Source organism: Suricata suricatta, chromosome 9 (assembly GCF_006229205.1).
Source record: "Suricata suricatta isolate VVHF042 chromosome 9, meerkat_22Aug2017_6uvM2_HiC, whole genome shotgun sequence".
In the NCBI taxonomy this organism is placed as follows: domain Eukaryota; kingdom Metazoa; phylum Chordata; class Mammalia; order Carnivora; family Herpestidae; genus Suricata; species Suricata suricatta.
This window is the reverse complement of record NC_043708.1, coordinates 38,900,625-38,921,616: the sequence shown is the minus strand read 5'-3', so window position 1 is coordinate 38,921,616 and position 20,992 is coordinate 38,900,625. Positions and strand designations below refer to the sequence as shown.

Below are 20,992 nucleotides of genomic sequence, written 5' to 3'. Positions count from 1 at the left end.
AAAATAGTTTCTGACAAGGCTTATAGACTTATGCAAGGTAGGGAAGAGAGGGAAGTCACCAGCCTGGAATGCCACAGAACCCAGCTAGGTCTGGCCATCCTGGAAAGCAGCTATGCTCACCACTATACCACCAATGCTAGGTCTGGCCATCCTGATTGGGACTGAACCACTGACATGGACTTCCCTCTGTCTCTCAATAAGGCCTTAGTTATATCAAAGGATGAAACTTTAGGAACATATAACAGCTTAGAACCAAAACCACTAATGCTCAAATTAATTACACCCACAAGTGAGCCTTTCCTGGAAAGCCTACATAGTGTCATAAACTTGGATTATAAGAAAACAAAGAAGTTTGACCTAAAATTATTATCAAAAAAGTTTTTCCATCATTAAATCACCAGAGAAATGCAAATCAAAATCACAATGAGATATCACCTCACACCTGTCAGAATGACTATCATCAAAAAAGAGGATAAGAGGTAACAAGTATTGGCAATGTGGAGAAAGGAGAACATTTGTACACTGTTAGAGGGAATGTAAATTGGTGCAGCCATTATTGAAATCAATATGGAGGTTCTTCAAAAAATTAAAAACTAGAACTACCATATGATAAAGCAATTCTATTTCCGGGTATTTATGTAAAGAAAGCTAGGAAGCTCGGGGTGCCTGGTTATTCAGTTGTTTAAGCATCTGACTCTTGTTTTCAGCTCAAGTCATGATTTGGCAGTCATGATTATCAAGCCCCACATTGTGTTCCATGCTGGGTGTGAAACCTGCTTAAGATTCTCTCTTCCTCTCCCTCTACCCGTCGCTGACATCTCAAAAAACAAACAAACAAAAAAACAAAACAAAAAACAACCCAGCCACGATATGGAAACAATCTAAGGCCCACTGAAGGACAAATAAAGAAAATGTGGTATACATGTACAATGACTATTATTCAGTTGTAAAAAAAAAAAACAAAACCAAAATCGTCACCACTTGCGACAATATGGACAGACCTTGAAAGCACTATGCTAAGTGAAATAAGTCAGACAGAGAAAGATCAATATTGTATGTGGAATACTTATATGTGAAATCTACAACACAATAAAACCAAGCTCACAGATTCACAGAACAGATTGGTGGTTGCCAGAGGTTGAGGGGCAGGAGGTAAGGCCAAACAGATAAAAGGAGTCAAAGGGCACAAACTTCCAATTATAAAATAAGTCATGAGGATATAATGTACAGCATGGTGACTATACTTAATAAGACTGTACTGAATGTCTGAAACTTGCTAAGACAGTAGATCTTTAAAGTTCTTATCACTTTAAGGAAAAAAAATTCTGTAACTATGTGTAATGATGACCATTAACTTATTGTGGTGATCACTTCATTATATATACAAGTAACAAATCATTATGTTATGCACCTGAAACTAATATAACGTTGCATGTAAATTACACCTCAAGTAACAAAAAAGTTTCTTTTACAAAAGACTTTATTCTTCATCAGTTAGATTTCCTAAATGATTCCTCCCAAGGGGGAGAGGGAACCACACCTGATGTGTGGTTTGATGTGGGGCTCAATCATATAACCATGACATTACAACCTGAGCAGATATCAAAATCCAGACACTTAACCAACTGAGCCACCTAGGCAACCCCTGCAATATATTTTTATATTTTACCTTTCAATGCTACATTTTTTAAAGAAGATTCTTTATCTCAGATTTGGCTGAGGCCCCAAAAGGCTGAGAACAAAAGATTAGATGGCTAGTCTTCCTGTATTGCAAAGAAAATGAGAAAATCAAATTTGTAACTCTGCCTCTAACTCATTCAGTGTGATTAAAGTGTTAAAGCTGAACTGGCTGAGTTACCAACTGAAATGAATATTTCAGTGAAGGAAGGTGTCAGTGTGCCTTCAAGTCAAATGAGAGCACCTTCCAGGAGAACCTACCCAAGTTTGGTTGATATTCTAGTGCCTGAGTAGAAGCACGATGGTTTGGTGGCCAGTGAGGACGAATGTGGTTGCAGACTGGAGAGCTGAGTTTGGGGAGTAAATGCATTCTACCTATTAACAGCCAAGGAGAGCTGACCCACATTATCTTAGATCCATCCCCAAGAGTCAGCCTGGATATGCAGGGGACTTTAGCAAAATGAGGCCAGAGTTCGTCTTCAGGATGTCAAAGTCCACTGGAGACAAAGTAATTGCACATGAGAGATCTTCATGGAGGAGGACAATCTACAAAGAATTCCTAGAACCCCATAAAAGCTTTAAGCACCTTCCACACTTAGAGGAAGTAAATAGCCTTTTACATCAGTGCTTCAAGTGAAAACTTTCCCCACTGCTGCCTTAACCCTGGAAAGTTGCAGGCTGCACTAGGACAGGACAGAGTTCACAGGAAAGTTGACACCTCCCACCTGGAATAGCCCTTAAGGCTGTGGTAGTGGAATGCTTTAACTTTCATTGAATTGGCATGAAGTTTTACAAGGACATGACATTTTGTCACATTACAAGGGCATGCACAATGTGACAGGTTCTTTTTTTTGCTATTTGAAGTAACTGAAGATGTTTTGTTTTCCAACAGCGACCAGACAAATTATGGAACTTATGCAACTACTCTTGCATTTATCAAAAAAGCAAGGAAGAACTTGCCTTACAAATCAGATGGGAAAGGAGGAAAGGGGTAAGAGTAAAGTTGTTTTTGTTTGAACTCCGTGAGCCCTATTACTTCAATACAGCCTAAAGTACATTAGCAATTGGTTTTTACTTATAATAAATACAAGTGTGTATTTATCTCTATGCATGTTCCAATTTCCCAACATTTTACACCAGGAATCAGATTCAGCAAACACTTTTTTAGGCTAATATCACTAAGCCAAGAAAAAAGGCCATAATTATATAAATTAATGATTTGCTGTGATATAAGGGTAAACAGAAGCTTAATGAATGAATCTGTTAATTGTCCTTAATGTCAGCATTCAGTATTTAGCTTTACCATAGCCATTGGACGGGAAATAGCAGTGTTCTCCAGGCTGCCTAGAAGTTTAATCAGAGGTTTTTTTCCCCTGTGAAGTTCTCCCCCCTCAGGCCCATTCCCACAAAGCAGCTGAATGAAGGCTGACAACTTCCCCAGTGGGAAGGGCACAACAGAGCACTCAGACGCACCTAGTAAGGTAGAGAGAGTTTCACAAAGATTTCTATATTTTTTATATATATTTAAAGAAATTGATCCCTCTTCAAAGATTTATGAAAGCAAACCACCCCCCGCCTTTTTTTCAATTTCCAGCTGCTCTCAATCATCCTTCAACAAGTATTTACCAAGGATCCATTATCCTCCCAACCCTGTGCTAGCTGTCAGAAAGAACAAAGATTAATGTTGGGGGGTAACCCTCCATGGGTCTCTTGCATTTCTGCATGCCTTAGGATGAGGTGTTGACAGCTTCACTGACGACCCTTTTGAGAATGTTTGTATAGCAAATGGTCTTGGAAGTTGGAGAGAGCATCTCCCTCCTCTGCAGAGGGCAGGTTTGTTTCCCAACTGGGATACTGTGTCTCCACTGGAAGAAAGGTGGCACAGGTTTGTTAGTGGGCTCTTAGAAGAGTGGAGGTCTTCCCAAGCTCAGAGCACCCTGGCTGTGGCACAAGCCCACTGTGTATGCAGAATCTACCTGAAGTGCTCTGCATCACCCCCGTGGGGTTTGGGGATAGGCACACTCAGGCAAACCGGAAGTTCATGCTGCCTGCCATGTTGTAATAGAGTTCTCTGTCTCTGGCAAAGAGTCTCTATCAGTATCCATGAAGCTGTGGGTTTTGTAAGCATGGTAAGGTCTCCAACCATTTATATTCTTGACATTCAATTCCTCACATCCAGGAGCGAAGTAACAACAACAAAAAAGTCTAAAATAATGCATACATGGCATGATAGAACCATCTTTCAGGTGTTATGTGTACAAAGTAAAATCAAGGAGGAGGGACAGTCAAGAAAGGATTCTGGGAGGTGTTCATACGTGAAATAGATCTTCCAGTATTTGGTGGAATCAGCCAAGTGAAGAAGAGAGCAAGCATACGCAAAACATGACAGCAAAATAGTATGGTGTGTGCAGGGGACTAAACCATTCACTGATAATGGAGCATCAAGTGTGAACTCAGGATTGACCAAGACTAAGGCTGGAACAGTAGATAGAAGCCCTTATATCTCTTCAGAGAGCCTAAAGTTTAGCTGTAGCCCTGTGGTCTCCAAGGAAAGGCTCACAAGTCAACCTACTATAGCATCTGCAGAAATGTAAGTGCATAAATGTAAGTTTTGTTGAAAAAATAATTTAGGGGTGCCTGGGTGGCTCAGTCGGTTAAGTATCCGACTTCAGGTCATGATCTCAGTTCATGATCTCACAGTTCATGGGTTAGAGTCCCGCACTGGGCTCTGTGCTGACAGCTCAGAGCCTGGAGCCTGCTTCAGATTTTGTGTCTTCTTTTCTCTCTCTCTGCCCCTCCAATACTCATGCTCGCTCTCTCTCTGTCTCTGTCTCTCTCTCAAGAATAATAAATGTAAAAAAATTTTAATAAAGAAAAAATAATTTAACTTTATCAATATTTAATATACTGGTTGACATTGACTTCCTCACTTGATGACCTGTATTTTTGGTCCTGTGGGTGACACAGTATAGCTAGGGAATTCCCAAGAGAGTAAAGCACCTTTTTGCATGTTGTAACAATGCAGTCTGTGAATACGAGTGCAGCATATATGAAGATGATACTACATAGTTTTAAGCTAACTTCACAACATGGACAAGTGGCTTAAAAAGATTCCAGCAAAGAAACCATAGACTGGCAATAGTAGTAATACTGCAATCACAAACAAATTACTTTTAAATGGGCTGCCATTTCTAGTCTGATTTCTTCATCAGCCACATTACAAGCTATAATCAATGACAATTAAATCAGATCTGACCACAGGAATTTGTTTTCTTGTTAACAGAAATATGGATCTACATCCACTATGGATAAAGACTAACTGCACTGTCTGTTGATTTTCGATATATTAGCTAATATAAGTGTCAAGTCATCACAATTAACAAGACATTTAAAAACTGAGCATCCTAAGTAGGGAGTCAACAATTACAATTTTTTTCAGCGTTGCTTAATATTATATCTGTTTCAACCAAGAAAATATTGTTGGAAGGTGCATTAAAAATATTGTTAAAAAATATTGCTGCATATCTGAAGAGACTTGTATTAGTACAAATTATACAGTGTGGGGGGTTGGCTACACAGTTGGATGAAAGTACTGAGGTTTCAACATGTCTCAGCTTATGGTAATTTGATTGTCTCAAGGCTAAAATACACAAAAAGTTACTTTTGATGAAGTTCAGAAGCAGTGATGCTCAACCCTAACTACACATTAGAATTAACTGAGTAGTTTTAAATTTGCCTCTAGTCAGGTCCCTTCCCAGACCAATTAAATCAGAATCACTGTAAATACTTCTTGCATTACGAAGGAGAAAAGGAGGGAAGTTGCAGTGATATCTCACTTGAATCATTCACAAGCAAATCATTATACAAAGCTGTTAAAGCCTGGATAGTACAAACTGCTACTGAAGGTCATCAATGTTTGGTCACTTCCATGATGACACAACATACACATTCCTAAAAATCACAGCACTATAGCATGCAAAATTGCAACAAAAACCACAGACCTTTTTCACAAAATGCCCCAAACATTAAAAAACCCATCAGTGACAGGTTTTTTGTTAAAAGGATAGAAATTTAATAAGAACCGAAGCACAGAAGCTTTACATGTGTTAAATGGCTAAGAAATACACAAATACATAAAATATATTTGGCACTGTTGTTTGAAAGAGGCCTGAAGATTTGTGGAAACAGGTATGGGAGGGTTGTTGTTTGTGGGTTAATGAGAAGTGATAAAGAAGGTAAAGTGGTAAAGAAGTGGTAATGAAACCAGATGGAAAGTTATAATACCAGATGAGAACAAGTATGGCTCACATACTTTTTTGCTGAAAATGATGTGCGTCATATATATGTAAACTCTCATATCTACACACATTAAATTGGAAACTGCATTTCCAATCTATCTAAAAATCTACCCCATGAGGAAATCTGTGAGTTTTGAAACCAATTGTTGAAAGCAGAAAATGCATTGCTCCCAATTAGCCTGCATGGAAAGTCATCAGGGAAGAGTGAGGTTTGCTGGCCAAATTTAATAATTAAAAAAACAACTTTGCATTATTGACAGATGGGGTTGAACAATGAGTAACTATATTTAGTAAGTTCAACAAATGCTCTACTTATGCCTTTTGAAAATATGTATCTTTGTGAGACATCTTTCTCAGATTTGACAGCCAATAAAAGCAGGCAGTGAGCTAAGCTAACCTTGAAGACAGACCTTCAGATTATTCCATCACAAAATGCTAGGCTAAGATTTTCAAAACATTTGAAAAAAAATTGAAAACACATTAATCATAATCACACTGCTATTTTGCTCAGTATTGAGAGTAAAAAGATTTTGTATCATTAATAAACAGAATAGAATATGAATTATTTTTAAATGTTTTGTGCCTTTAATGTATCTCTTTGTCTCAGTGTCTAATATACTAGCAATGTGGGTAGTTTATAAATTAAGAATACACATCAATATGTAGAAATACATTTTCAATTTTCTTTTACTGCTAGAGATCATGATCAAAAAAGTTTTGGGGACCACAGCAAGACCACGGGAGGTAAAGCAGTTAGACTGCACTCAATCAGAAATCCTACCTTAGAGATTTAATTTTCTCATAAAAAAGACCAGGTGTAGGCAGTCAGGCAGTCGTGAAAGACCCAGATTCCTATGTTTCCACAAAGATATTTAACAAAGGAATTTGCCCTCATGCACGTCTGCTGGACTCTTAGACAACAAGTCCACATTACAGGCAAGCAGAAGGGGAAAAAGTGAAGGAAAAAAAGACAGAATACACACATTAGCCAAGGGTTTGCACAGATAACCCAGGGCTAGGCAATCAGAGAGAAAAAAATCCCAGGAGGTCAACTAAGCCTCTTACAGCATTGTTATCTAAATCAAGGCAGACAACAGAGCCACAGGCAGAAACTGGGCTCAACAAGAGTTACTGTAGAGAAGTGAGCAGAAAGCATGATTGCAAGCTGGCTGTACGTGGGCAGGGAGGGGCCAAGGAAAGCCCTGTCTTAGAGTGGGGCCAGGGGGTCCTCACCGGCAACAGCCTGGAGCCAGCCCTCTATCTTAAGATGCAGGCTCTGAAGACACAGAGAGTCATCAGCTCAAAGCAGAGGAAGACTATGAGAAGGACAAGCCAAATGAACCTCTCTCAGTCTTACTCCCTCTCAACACTTTTTAATCCAGTAACTTATTTTTGCAAACAATAGTGCATCGGAGCATCTATGGCTTTAACAAGCAAGTCTGGTGCCTACTTCAAAATACTCCTCCTGATTGGAAGTGGCTGAAAATTAACCTATGAATAGTCTCATTAATTCACTCCTATAAAGCAATCTCAATGATTTTAGGCTATGACCAGCAGCCCAAACAATGAAATAAAGACAGAATGTCCACAGCTTAGAATGGCAGCCAAGTTCTCTCTGGGGTAATTTCATCCTGATAAGAAAAGTTATGATTCGTGTTCTGACTGATTGCCTCATATATATAGTATTTTTGAGACTTTTGCTCTGTAATAATAGCTAGAATCAGCAACTGCTAAAACACCAGAAATAGTAATATTTAAGGTCAAGATTATACATCTCTTGCTCAGTGTGTCCTGGCTATTTTATGTTGCTCAAGACCCAAAAGTCTTGTACGTTATTCATTTACTTCCAACAAGGCATGTAATGCATTACAGCTGAGATGCTACCACTTACAGCAAGACAGCTTATATTTACTCCGAAAAGTGATTTCTTCTCAAAGAGCTTTTTTCTTTTAGGTCACTGTCATGAGCACTGACAGCCCTCGTAATAATGTTTATTCTTTGCCCTCCTGCACACTGCACTGTGTGCTTTCAATAAAATCACCTTTTTGCACCAAAGATGTCCCAAGAATTCTGTCTTGCCATCAGCTCTGGAAATGGTTGGTAAAATTAAATTCCCTTATAACCTGCAGCTCATTGACAAATACTTGAGAAAGGCAGAGTATAATCTTTCTCCAGGAACCTCCTACTGTCCCCATGCTTTCATAAAATCACCTTTTTGCACCAAAGATGTCCCAAGAATTGCTTCCTGCCATCAGCTTTGGAGCCCCACTACCACTCCAAAACCGCTTCGATAGCTCTGGAAGAACCTGAATTTGGGGCCCTGAGTACGGAGTTTGAGTCTCCCTCCAGCCCAGGGAGCCCTTCCTGCTGCTTCCTCAGAGAGGTCACTCTATTGCTCATCCTCTGTCTCTCATACTGAAATCTCCCTCCTGACTTTAAGAATCCCCTCCTGAATCCTACAATCCTCTAAGGTTGCCATGGTCTCCTTATCTCATCTCTTCACGTCAGTTTCAGATGGTAAGTCATCTATACTCTTTTCACCTCTTAACTCTCACTTTCTCAACTCATCAAAAGCTCCAGGTCCATCAACTAGTGCCTACCAAGCCAGGCAGGCACTTCTGCAGAAGGTATCTATGGACCCTTACCTTCTCTGTGGCCTCGCAGAGACAATGGTCTCTTCTTCTTCATTCCAGTTCTCCATCCCTCAGCCCTTCACCCATCCTTCCCAACCCCAATCCTGGGGTCAGCCTGTTCAATACCCAACCTCCTTTCTTAGAGTCCTCCTTTCTACCTCACTCCATAATTCTGATTCCCAGACTTGAAGCACCCCCCCCCCCAACTTGGGCCTTTTTTGTGTTTGGTTATCTTTTCTAGTAACGCAGTTAATCTGGTATTTCCTGTATTGTTTACCAACTCTTCATGCCTTTGCTCAGGGTACCGCTTCCATCAGCAGTGCTTCTTCTCCCTGCCACTGAGAAGTCATTTGTGCCACCTGTTCTTAGAGATATTAGGTACCTCCATGTGGTCTTCTCTGATGAATCCTCACATCACTTATTTTACTCAACATCCCCCAACACAGAGAAACACAACTGATCCCTGATGCTTGAGTGTAGGATTCTTATCTCCTGTTTCTTTTATGATTATCTTTAATACTACACGCATAATTTTAGAAACTAAAGTATGTTAATACACACACACACACATAAATATAAACATAACAAGTGAGTCACATTTTTTGGAAAGAACAAATTGGCAATCCCTGGGAAGCCATTGTACATCCTCACCCATCTCCACTGGCATCTTGTCCATTTCCTCACCACTACAGAGCTGACCACATGGTAATGCGGTACACTGTCTGCCTTCTCTGATCCTCAACTACCTCCTAGGAAACCAGAACAGAATCAGATTTAGCTCTGTATCTCCAGCCCTCACACAGTGCCTGAGACAGAACAGAGGTTTAATGAATATCTATTGCATGTAGAAATGAATTTTGAGATGAAAGACACAAACCAGGTGACCAGCATCTAGGATAAAATTAGAACCTGGTGGGGGGTGGGGGTGAGGAGCTGTGAAATAATAATATTGTGAAGGACTAAATTATAAAATACCCAGAACTACTAACGGTTGTTTTATATATGTTTTTGAAAGGACACAGGTCTGAACCAAGCTGACTCCATAACTGGCTTTAAGTTCCCCTCTGAGCTTAAAGGCCTAAGTTTCGGTTTCCCAGAATCATTAGGCAATAATAGGAAAAGGGCACATATTGCTCAACAAGCGACCACCCTCGCAACACCCAATCAAAAGCAGCCAGCTAACACACTTAACATTCCTAAAGGCAGGCCTGGAGATGAAAACTGTTGTTTAATGCTAGACTAACCAGTTACTCACCCCACGTGGAGGTCCTTAGCCCACTTTGTAATTGGTTATTTTCAAAGAAACACTAAATGTCATGATTGGGTCCCGCCAAAAGCAACGAACACTCTGGACAATGTGTATGGTTAAAAATTGTTACTAAGGCTGTTATACGATAGTGATTGGATTACTGTACAGATGTCATAATTTTCTGTAACCCCCCCCACTTTTCCAAACCCCACAAAAACCCTACTCAGCCTTTGTTCGGGGCTCTCAGCATGGATCCACTGGGTTGGTGAGGTCTGAGAGTCTGAGCTTAAGCCCAAATAAATGCCCTTTGCTTTTGCATGCATGACTCGGTCTCCCTGGTAGTCTCTGGTCTTTGGGGATATTGCGATCTGGACATAACATTTTAAAGGATAAAATTAAGACCTGGTAGAGGTTGGGGGTGAGGAGCTGTGAAATAATAATATTGTGAAGGATCAAATTATAAAATACCCAGAACTACTAAGGGCTGTTTTATGTATATTTTAAAGGCAATGGGCATTTGGGTGCCTCAGTCAATTAATTATCTGACTTCAGCTCAGGTCATGGTCTTGCGGTTCATGAGTTTGACCCCCATGTTGAGCTCTGTGCTTTAGGTTCAGAGCCATAAACCTGCTTCAAATTCTGTGTCTCCCTCTCACTCTGCTCCTCCCCCCACACACATGGTCTATCTCTGTCTCTCAAAAATAAACAAACATTAAAAAATTAAAAAGTAAAGGCAAATCTCAGTGCAATGAACAGTATATGGTGAACATACAAGAAAACAGGAGAGAGCACCTTAAGAAATACTTGTTCTGAAGGCAATAGTCACACATAGAGCTCAACTTCTCATATATATGCACTTAATAATGCAGGAAATTGTTACTAAGGGCCTATGCATGACAGGCATCAAGCCAAACCCTAGGGTTTCAAGAGTGAAGGTCCCTATCCTTAATGGACTTCTTATAGACCAGTGGGGGAAAATAGATATTTATAAACTAGTAGTAAAGAAAATAAAAATGTAATTGCAAATGGTGGCAAGTGCTATAAAGAAAAACTAAAGGATGATATGAACCTATATACAGAACCAAGATGATGCTTCATAGGCAGGAAATTGCATTTTTAAAACAAAAGCCAGAAGAAAAAGAAAGCCTATCTACATCAGTTTCTTAAAAAGCCATCAAGTTGCCTTGTAATCTCCTCCTCCTGTCTTCCAGGATCCTGACAAAGAGGGTTTCCTGAAGAAGAAACTCTGCATGTTTCTTGTTTGTAGAGACTGTCATGTGGCTCTCTTAGTAAACCCGCCACCATGCTCATCACCACTTCCTTATTAATGGCGATAGCTAACATACTAAAACATCTCTCTATCTACTTATTTATTCTCCCTTTCATTTTTTTTTCTTTAAGAAAAATGCTGTGGAGCAGGAGTGCTGGTGAATCATATATGCACTCCATCTTCCTGGGAGGCCCAGCCAGGCCAGGACTCTGCCGTGCACATTGGTGGAGCGCACCTGATGGCCCACAGCTTTGTCAGCAGCCCGTTTCAGTGTCTTCTCTATTTTTGCTAGCTGCATAGCTACAAACCAGTGCCTAACCTTCTTTATGCCCACTTTGTAACAAGCCAGTTCCAGTAAAAAAGGGAGCAATCCCAGATGTGGTGGTTGGTGAGCACATGGATCGAGACTGTAGCTATCATCCTGGGAAGAAAGAGAAGGTTTTCATATATCAGTGCTCAAAACAGGGGTGCAAAAAAGAAGGAGATGCTGCAGGTGACTTGTGACCAGTGCCACGGCAGCTTCTGTATTCAGCACAGACACCCTCTGGATCACAGCTGCCAACACGGGAGCCGCGCCATCAGCGTTGCCGGGTGTGCAGCTTCCAGGGCCTCTGAACCCAAGCCGTCCAAGCCATCAGGAGCTTTACGTTCGTTGTCGTGCAGTTGGCTAGCTCAGCAACTCAGATGGAAAGTAAAGAGATGATGTGGCTGTATCTATCCACACGGGGACATTAGCTTGTTTTGCGTATTTTAACTTTATAGACCACATTTGTGCTCTAGCACCTTCATACTTCCCATGGCAAACAGTCTGGAATGGCATTAAAACTTTTACAGTAAAATGTGCAAATTTTGGTAAAATAAAAAAAAAAAAACAGCTCCTATACTGAAGTCTAATAATAGTACCTGTCCCTGCAGTGCTGTTTAGAATCAAATAAAATTATGTTCTTAAAAAGTTAAACCCAATATCTAGGATGTAGCAAACATTCAACAGATAACTGTTGTGTCTATTTATCCAATATCAATTTAATGATGGTCTTTTACACCTGGACGTATTCATTATATTCTGTGCAATAAATATTAACCTGGCAAAATGACTGAAAATATTTTGTCCCGTTCTCTCATTTTCTTTATCATTTTAATGTTGCTTGTTTTTATTGTATAAAGCCTTTGTAAAATAAATACATTTTGAAGGAGAGCCTGTGGACCTCTGCTAATATGTCAGCTTTACTTTGGATGCTGTGACACTCATTTTGATGGTTTAAATGTATAGGGTGGGGGGTGAGGGTAGGGTAGAGAGTTCACTTTTTGGTTCATAATACTTTCCTGAAGTTGCCCAAAATATGATCTCTAGAAAAGAAAGATGTTGTATAGTAGTTACCATGCAAATGTTTGTATTTGTGGTGACTCTAAACCTGTTGTTTAGGAAATACTCCACCAATGCTGTTCTGAAGGAAAATATGGTGAACAGCTCCTATACCGAAGTCCTTCCCTTTAAGAGGTAGCTAAGTTTTTCAAAATACAGTTCGAGGAACTGTAGCAACAAAAAGTTTTGGCCAGCAACCAGCTGAAAAAGTCACTATGCTTTTATTGTACTTTATAATTTTTTTATTCACCAACTGAGAAGTCTGGATCCTCAACTTCAAGCATCATTAAAATTAATTTGTCAGAATATGTGAAATTCCTGATTTCATTAATGACATCTGTTCAATGAAAGATGACAAAATTCTCCCCAATTCCTATGTGCCAAAATCTGAGCATAAACCACACAGTCCTTCACTGACCACTTCCTTCCCATCTTTCAGCTTTGGCGAAGGAGGCTCTGGAGAACTAATCCTTACCCTAACCCCCTACCTTGCCTGTTCCGGCCCACATGACCTGACTTGGACTCCACCCTTCTCAGTCAAACAAGTGTAAGACTTGGGGGCCAAAGACTCTGTTACTTAATTGCTGTGTAATAAGTGGCAATCACTTAGCCCCTCACAGCCTCAGAAGGCCCGGTAGTAAAATGGAAATGATAGTAATAACGGCATGCCTATCTCAAGTAGCTGTAGTGAGGATCAGATGCTACAAGTATGCCCACCTATTTCCTTTTTTATTTTTTTAAATTTTTATTGTTGAGAGAAAGAGACAAAGATGGAGCGGGAGCAGGGGAGGGGCAGAGAGGGAGACAGAGAATCTGAAGCAGGCTCCAGGCTGTCAGCACAGAGCCTGATGAGGGGCTTGAACTCACGAACCCATGCTATCATGATCTGAGCTGAAGTTGGACGCTTAACCATTCAAGCCACCTAGGCGCCACTGCCTGCCTATTTCTTGATGCCAGATTTGACCCAAAGCTAGAGGCTTGCTTCAGGAGGGTCCTTAAAAAGATAAAGAGCCCCCTGTTTCAGAAAGCAGATGGCACATTAGAAGTTCTATGCTGCTGGTGGCCTGTGCCTATTTCCAGATGTCTGGCCTAAATCTTAATCCTAATCCACATTCTGTGGCCCAAACCTCCAACTTTGCACTGTCTGCCCTGCTGTTTTTCAGTTTGCTTATTAGCTAGGTCCTGATCTCTGAGCTCAGATTTTTCCGGATGTGACTCTTTGTGTGATCACCCACCTTAGTTTAGGGTTTCTTAACCTTGACACTGTTGACATTAGGGACCAGATAATTTTGTTGTGGACGGCTGTCGTACACACTGTAGGATGTTTAGCAACATCCCTGGCCTCTACCCACCAGGTGCCAATGTCACCTGAGTCTTGTCCATTAAAATTACTCATGGACATTGCCAAATGCTCCCTGAGAAAAAAAACTTTTTCCCCTATTGAGAAAGTGAGGTAACTCTCCTGAACATGACCTCTGGGCTATCTGACCTTGGACCCTTGCCGGCCGGCTCTAAAATGTTGTAGGCACACACCGTTCTTGTTCTCCTTTTAGCTTCCCCCTAAAAAGCCTGCACGGTGTCCAGGAAAATGCCTTCACTCTGAGTAAGTTGCTGTTGAATAATAATTAAGTCATTAAAATGTGTTTTCTGCTTTTTTCAAAGTTTTATCAGCCTGAGGGGAAGCTGTCCACCCAGTGTGAGAATAGAGCAGGCCTACATCTGGGCCCTCTGGCCCCCAGCCACACCACCACTATAGAAGGCCAGCCCGCGCAGTGTTCATCAAGCAACCGAGTCCACACAAACACAAGAGGCCATGGGAAAAAGTTATCGCATGCTCTCGGTGTTACACAGAAGTTTAAGTTTAACCTGCCCTGAGGCCCCGTTTTACCCTCAGTTTTAGAGAAAACAAAACAGAGGCTGTACAGGCTAAATGGCACACACAATGTCACAAAGCTATTTAGCCACGGAATTCAGACCAGAAACCTGTAACCTCATCATGTGCCATCCTTTCCAGGCCCAATGGAGTAAAGCACCCACCAGTCCGTGGTAGCCAATCTCAGTGCCCTAGTTCACACAGTTCATTCTTCAGCACGGGCTTTTCTGTTTGTACCTGCACATTTTAACAATTAAACATATCATAGTATACTTCTATTCCCCCACCAGACAGAAAAAAACAGGCAAGCTGATAGAAAAGCATTCAACCACAATATCAAGGGATAAGAAAAGCACCAATAGGAAGAGAGAAAGAGAAAGAAGGAGGAGGGATAAAGAAAACACACACTTATGAGCACACAGTACACGGTTAAGTAACCAGCTCAGAGTTCAGTGGGAGCCAATGATGTACATTTGACTACTGGCTCCACCACTGAAAACCAACTCTCTGTGTCTCAGCTTCCTCATCTGTAAAATGGGTACAATGATAGAACTCACTCCTTTATACAGTTGTGAGGATTAAGTGATACACACTGTATATAAAGTGCTGAGCGCAGCAGCTGGCACCTAGTAAGCCCTTCATAACTATCAGTGATTATTGGTCTGTATTCTAGCAAACTGCGTCTGTTATATCTGCAACAGTCTGAATACAGACTGCCACATTTCCAATCCTAGTCTGGCCATATAACCACAATTTTGAGCAACTCACTGGAAGCCCCTAAGTTCCTTCCACACTTTGTTTTGGCTAATAGCTCCTTGGAACAAATGACAAGGAAGACAAAGATCACAGGAATAATCTCCTTGCTTTACAATAGCCTACATTTGCTCAGTAAATGCTTGGGAGTCAGAGATTTAAAATTCAAAGATGAATAATAGAGGATTTCCTCACAAGCAGCACACAAGTTTTCATCCAGCAAATGTTTACTGAGCCCCTGCTCTGTGCTAGGACCCATCCAAGGCTCTGAGGATACCATGGAGGGAGGACGGGCATCCAGTTTCATGGTTGTTACATGCTGGTGACAATACAGAAATAACCAAAAACACATCAGTTAATGATAAGTACAAAGAAGAAAATAAACAGACTTGACTGGCAGGGGGTGCTGGGACATGGGGCGTGGTATTTAGAGCGGGGCTCAAGGAGGCCCCTCTGAGGAAGTAGTGCTCCCGCTGGTATCTGGATAGCAAGAAGCATGCAACCAGATGAAGTTCTGGGGGCTCTAAATGAATCTACAGCCAACAAAGGAAACGCACATGTGTGATTCTTAATGTACTTTTCTCCTCTGCATCCTCTGGGTTCATTTTCTCACTGGACTTGCCCTCTGGCTGGCTGTCATAGCAACGTGGGCAGACCATTTAATTTTGCCCATCCAGTCACTCACCGGCCCACATTCATTGCATACCCAATCCTAGCAACTAGTCATGGAAACATTATTGAGAAAACAGTAGAGTCCATAACTCTTTACATCAGCTCCAAGGACTATTTGGCTGGAACTGAAAATAAGTCAGGCAGCCATATCCCGCAAGAAAGCCTCAGACATTGTCTATCCTTTGCAAATGAGAAGCTTGGCCTTCTCAAACCAGTTTCTACCTTGCTTTCAGCAAAAGGTTCAGGTCAGCCACCCCAAGTGACTCAAAGGAGCCCTGTCCAGTGCCGCATGATGTTCTCTCCTCTGCCCTACAGTCAAACTTCCTTATGATTTCCTCTGGATAGATTTTCACTTGAGACAAGTGAAAATATATCTCAAATACTTCTTTAAGACAGTCTCAGAAGTTGAAGCCTAGGTATTGATTTGTTTCTACTCATCTTTGGTATCTGCTTTAAGTTTTCCATACAAGCAAATGGACAGGGCACTTGCATGTTTAACGAGACATGTAGGACCACAGTAAGTTATCATCCTATTTACTTCCCAGGGAATGAGTTCAGGAGTCTTGTTTACTTATGTTTGCCTCATCTTGGAATGCAGAGTGGCAAGCGCAATCTTACATCTTGAACAATAATTCAGAATCATCTCTCCTGACATGGACACTGTGTGTGTGTGTGTGTGTGTGTGTGTGTGCGCGCGTGTGTGTGTGCGCGTGTGTGTGTATCCTTGCAATTATTTCCTGAAGACCTTCAAACATTTATCCTTTGTTTTTATTCTATAAGGAGGGCTAAATTATTAAACAAATGTGATCGAGTCTACACCATGATGGAATCATTTTCTCAGTAGTGAAGTATTGGGTTAAGTAGGATCATTAGAATGGAGGAGGTGCAGGGGAGGAGGGAGGGCACGAGGGAGAAAGGGAGAGAGAGAGGCTGGCTGTAATACCTAAACAGAAGCCGGGGATTATGTTCCGACTAGCCTGACTGACTCTCCCTGGAGAGCTGTGCTCATTTCTGGGCTGGACAAAGCCCACCTTAAGAGGATTGTGGAAGACACTAGATAGGAGCACAGAGCGAAGATGACAGAGGCCTGAAAGAAGAGATTGGTGGGGATTGGTGGTGTTCTGTGGCCTGAGGGAAGGCTGTATTGCATGTATTTGCATACCAGCAGCACCGGAACCGCAAAATGCCTTGAAAACCAGACACCAGTGGTCCAAATATGTCCCAGCTTTGTCTCAGACAATGGCTTGCTATAGATGCACCTACAGAAGGGTCCTCTGTCATATGACACTGGGCCAGCTCCTCCCTGCTATGCCATTGGGGAAAATGCACTGCTAACTACAAGTGGCAGTGTGATTTTCAGTCCCCAGATCCCAAAGGCAGATGGTGAAAAAAATCTAATAGTGGAAGAGAAGGAGGTATCATGATTTCCATACGAAAATCTTGACTCTAAAATGACATATGTTTGGCGCACCCGAGTGGCTCAGTTGGTTAAGCATCCAGCTTCGGCTCTGGTCACTATCGCACAGTTCGTGAGTTTAAGCCCCATGTCAGGCTCTATGCTGACAGCTCAAAGCCTGAAGCCTGCTTCGGATTCTCTCTCTCTCTCTCTCTCTCTCTCTCTCTCTTTCTCTCCACCCCCCCCCAAATAAACAGTTAAAAAAATTTACAGATATACACAGATAAAGTTTCTAAAGCAGTAAAAAGTTACAGGCAATAGAGAACCAAGGCGGCCTAAAAATGGTGCAAGACAGAATTCTATGCCTAATGAAGTAAAACTATATTGTAAGTGCCTTCTCTGCCAGCCTCACTTCTGCCAAATACTGTATTATGCAACTTCCTAGGCTCTCACCACATCTCTCCGTGATCTCATAGCTGAATATTGAAGCAGCTGGATGATGATGAACTTCAGGGTATTTAGCACCTTTTAGGTCCCCAGATGAGCTTCTTATTTCCCATCCTTTCTACCTAAGAGGCGAGCAACTACACAGCAATCGATCATTCATTCACTAATAAACATTTTAAAGTGCACAACACACACTACTGTGTTGTGAGGGATTCAAAGGTAAATCAGATGTGCTCTCTTAGGGAGCCTGTGATCTGGCAGAAAGAGAATTATATACATCTATATATATTTCATATCCCTGCAGTTAAGGTACATGGTACATATTTTTAAAAAGGTAAACTATTAGTCAAAATAGAATAGATAAGGCTGAGGTAACGTCCAAATCTCGGTGAATTTAATGCAGCATTTTATGGTTATGTAAGATAGAACCGTTGGAGAAAACAGGGTGAAGGGTACAAGGGACCTCTCTGTACTACTTTTGCTGTTTCTTACAAATCTATAATTACTGCAATATGAAAAGTGCAAATAAACAGGCAAGTGAGGGAGTACAGAACATTTCATTTCTTGCCAGGCAGGTGAGGGGGTACAGGCAGGCTGGCTGGGCATGGTGCTCTGTGGTCCTCACGCACCAAACAGGCTGCGGGAGGCCCCAACTCTGCACCTACAAGAAGCAGGGAGAAGTGAATGCGGCGAAGCACACTACTCTTAAAACTTTCACCTTGAAGAGGCACATGACATTGTCAGTCACGTTCCATCGGCCAAAGCAAATCACACGGCCATTCCTAACTTCCAGGGAATGGGGACGTGACCAGAGGAAAACCAAAAATACTTGGCACATAGCACGAATGACTCCTAAGGACACAAACTGTATAATCAGGCATTGGTTTTTTAAGAGTTTTCTATGAAAAATAGTAAGTATTTTTGGCATGTGTTTACTCTTACATATGATTTTCTCGTGACAGCAGAGTAAACTCGGAAAGGATTTTGACTGGAAGAGTCACCCAAACAGGTCAGCTACAGAATGGAAAAGTGTGAAGCCCTCTCTGCATGGTCAGCTCTCTGCCCACCAGCAGCACACAGTTGTTAGAGTACCTTCCTGAAGGCATTACTGAGAATCTGGATCGATGTGGGTAATGCCTGCTGGAAAGCAATCCCAGCTTCATCGGATATGAGTCTGAATATTAAAGTAGCCAAACGTCTTCAGTGCCAGCATTAAAGATGCTTTGTGCTGACTCTTCAAGTGCATGCTGTAAGAAATGATCAAACAGCAAGCCACAAGGGACGACCCAACCCTCTCTCACATGGAGCCTGCAACACCAGCACAGTTCATTAAGAAGCTTAGGGAGTTCTCCGGCCCAGGCAGGGATAAAGGAAAGTGCTCAGTGAGAACAGAGGAAAGGGGAGCCCAGGGGAAAAGGGACTATAGTCAGACAACAGAGGGTAGCAGGGAAGAAGCACTTTGGAAAAGCACCCAGGAGGGGGTGACAGGTACCTGAGGACAAATCCCTGCTCTGGCTCCTAGATGGCAGGTGCCTCTGAGCACATCCTTTACTCTCTTCTGGTCCTCTCTTCCTTTAAAATCAGATGATTGAGCCCCCTCCTGATTAAGAAACAGATCACTTGTGTTTAAATACCAGCTCTGTTCCTATGTGACCTCAGCAAGTGCTTAACCTCTCTGTGTCTCAATTTTCTAAAAAATAAGGATAGAAACAGACCTCATCCACAGGGTGGCTGTCATGAACGAATGACTTAACATACATAAGTCCCTTAGAACAGTGCCTGATATGTAGTAAGGGGTAAATAATTATTACCTACCATTATTATTGTTATTACTATTGTTAATCAAGGTGGAAGACACAGAAGCAATACTTAGAGTTCTTAGCTCTGTGTCCTGGACAAGTTCACAGGAAGATACAAGAGTATTTTAGCTCAATTTCCCAGTGAGTATGGGTTAAAAGATAAAAGTTAAAATACAGGTTATAAATCAAAAGAAAAAAAGTTAAATTATGACTGTGCTAGCTTCTTGACATTGGAAAAAACCAATTGCCTTCCACCGTACTCAAAAGAAGGGCCACACTGCCTTAACACAGCCAACATTGTGCCGTTTGCCCCTCACCCTCTCGGGAACAGAAGATGGCCCCTCTAGCTGAGGTCTTTTGAGGCAGCATTGCCCTGGCATCATATAGAAGATCTCCCTGAACTCTGGCAAATCTGAATTAGATTCAAGACCATGGGTTTCCAAGAGTCACAGTTCATGCCAAGCACCTAAAGAACAGAGACAGGAAAAACTATAACCTGAAATCAGGGTTCTAAGGATCAAAAGATATAAAAAGATATCTTTTATAATTATATTTTGTCCTCCACTTTATAATAATTTTTTATGATTATTTATAATAAATTATAGACAATATATTTATCTTTTCTCTTCTCATTTGTCTTTCATAGTCAATGAATCCACTTTGCCACTTTCTCCTTCATTCCCTTCAGCTCTAAGGTAGTCAAGAAAAAAACTATGCAAAGCAAGTCAAGACTACACTCTAAAAAGATTACACATCAGGAAGCATCTTTATAAATGAGGTACACAGAGAATGTCTGAAAGAGAGTACGACAAAGGGCCTCAGGAGAAAAATAAAGGACAAGACACACTGGGCAACTGCCAAACTGAAGATTGAACAAATATTTTCCAAGAAGCAGGGCTTACAAACCTAGAAAAAGAGCTCATAACTCAGAGATTTATCTGACAATGAGACATTTATATCGACATGGATTCACATTGGTGATATAAATCTAAGGGGTACAGAAAGAATGAAGAAGAATAAATATTGACTGTCTTGTTGTGATTGGCAAATATTCAAAATAGTAATATAAATTTTTAAACTGCAGGAAAACATTAAATAATAGTTAAAAAGTTAGTGACATGGTTTATACATTAGTTTTAGACACTGTGCATGCTCTAGTAAATAATATGTTAACTTCCATTTTTTTTCATAACACAAACAATAACAAAGGTCACATAGATGTCTTTGCTCCCCCAAAACAAATGTTAGTTCTGAAACACTGCAAGATTCTTCTAAACAATACTTCAGAATTTCCCTTTGATTCAAAAATCATTTCTTTAAGCAGACCCAAGTTGGAGGACAAACACTGCCCAATTTTAAAAATTATTATAAAACTATAATCATCATTTCTTCACAGGGTTATTTGGTTTTTGGGTGTGGAGTTTGGTGAGTTCCTTGTAAATTTTAGATACTAGCCCTTTATCTGATATGTCATTTGCCACTATCTTTTCCCATTCTGTCGGTTGCCTATTAGTTTTCTTGATTGTTTCCTTCGCAGTGCAGAAGCTTTTTATCTTGATGAG

General features: G+C 41.1%; 1 protein-coding gene and 1 pseudogene across 1 annotated transcript in view; one reads left to right on the top strand and one right to left on the bottom strand.

The window, feature by feature from the left end:
- The window catches only part of RTN1 (reticulon 1), a 227,758-nt gene that overhangs the window by 167,993 nt on the left and 38,773 nt on the right, over window positions 1–20,992 (bottom strand). The gene's annotated exons all lie outside the window — the stretch shown is intronic.
- On the top strand, window positions 11,458–11,984 carry LOC115302041 (annotated as a pseudogene).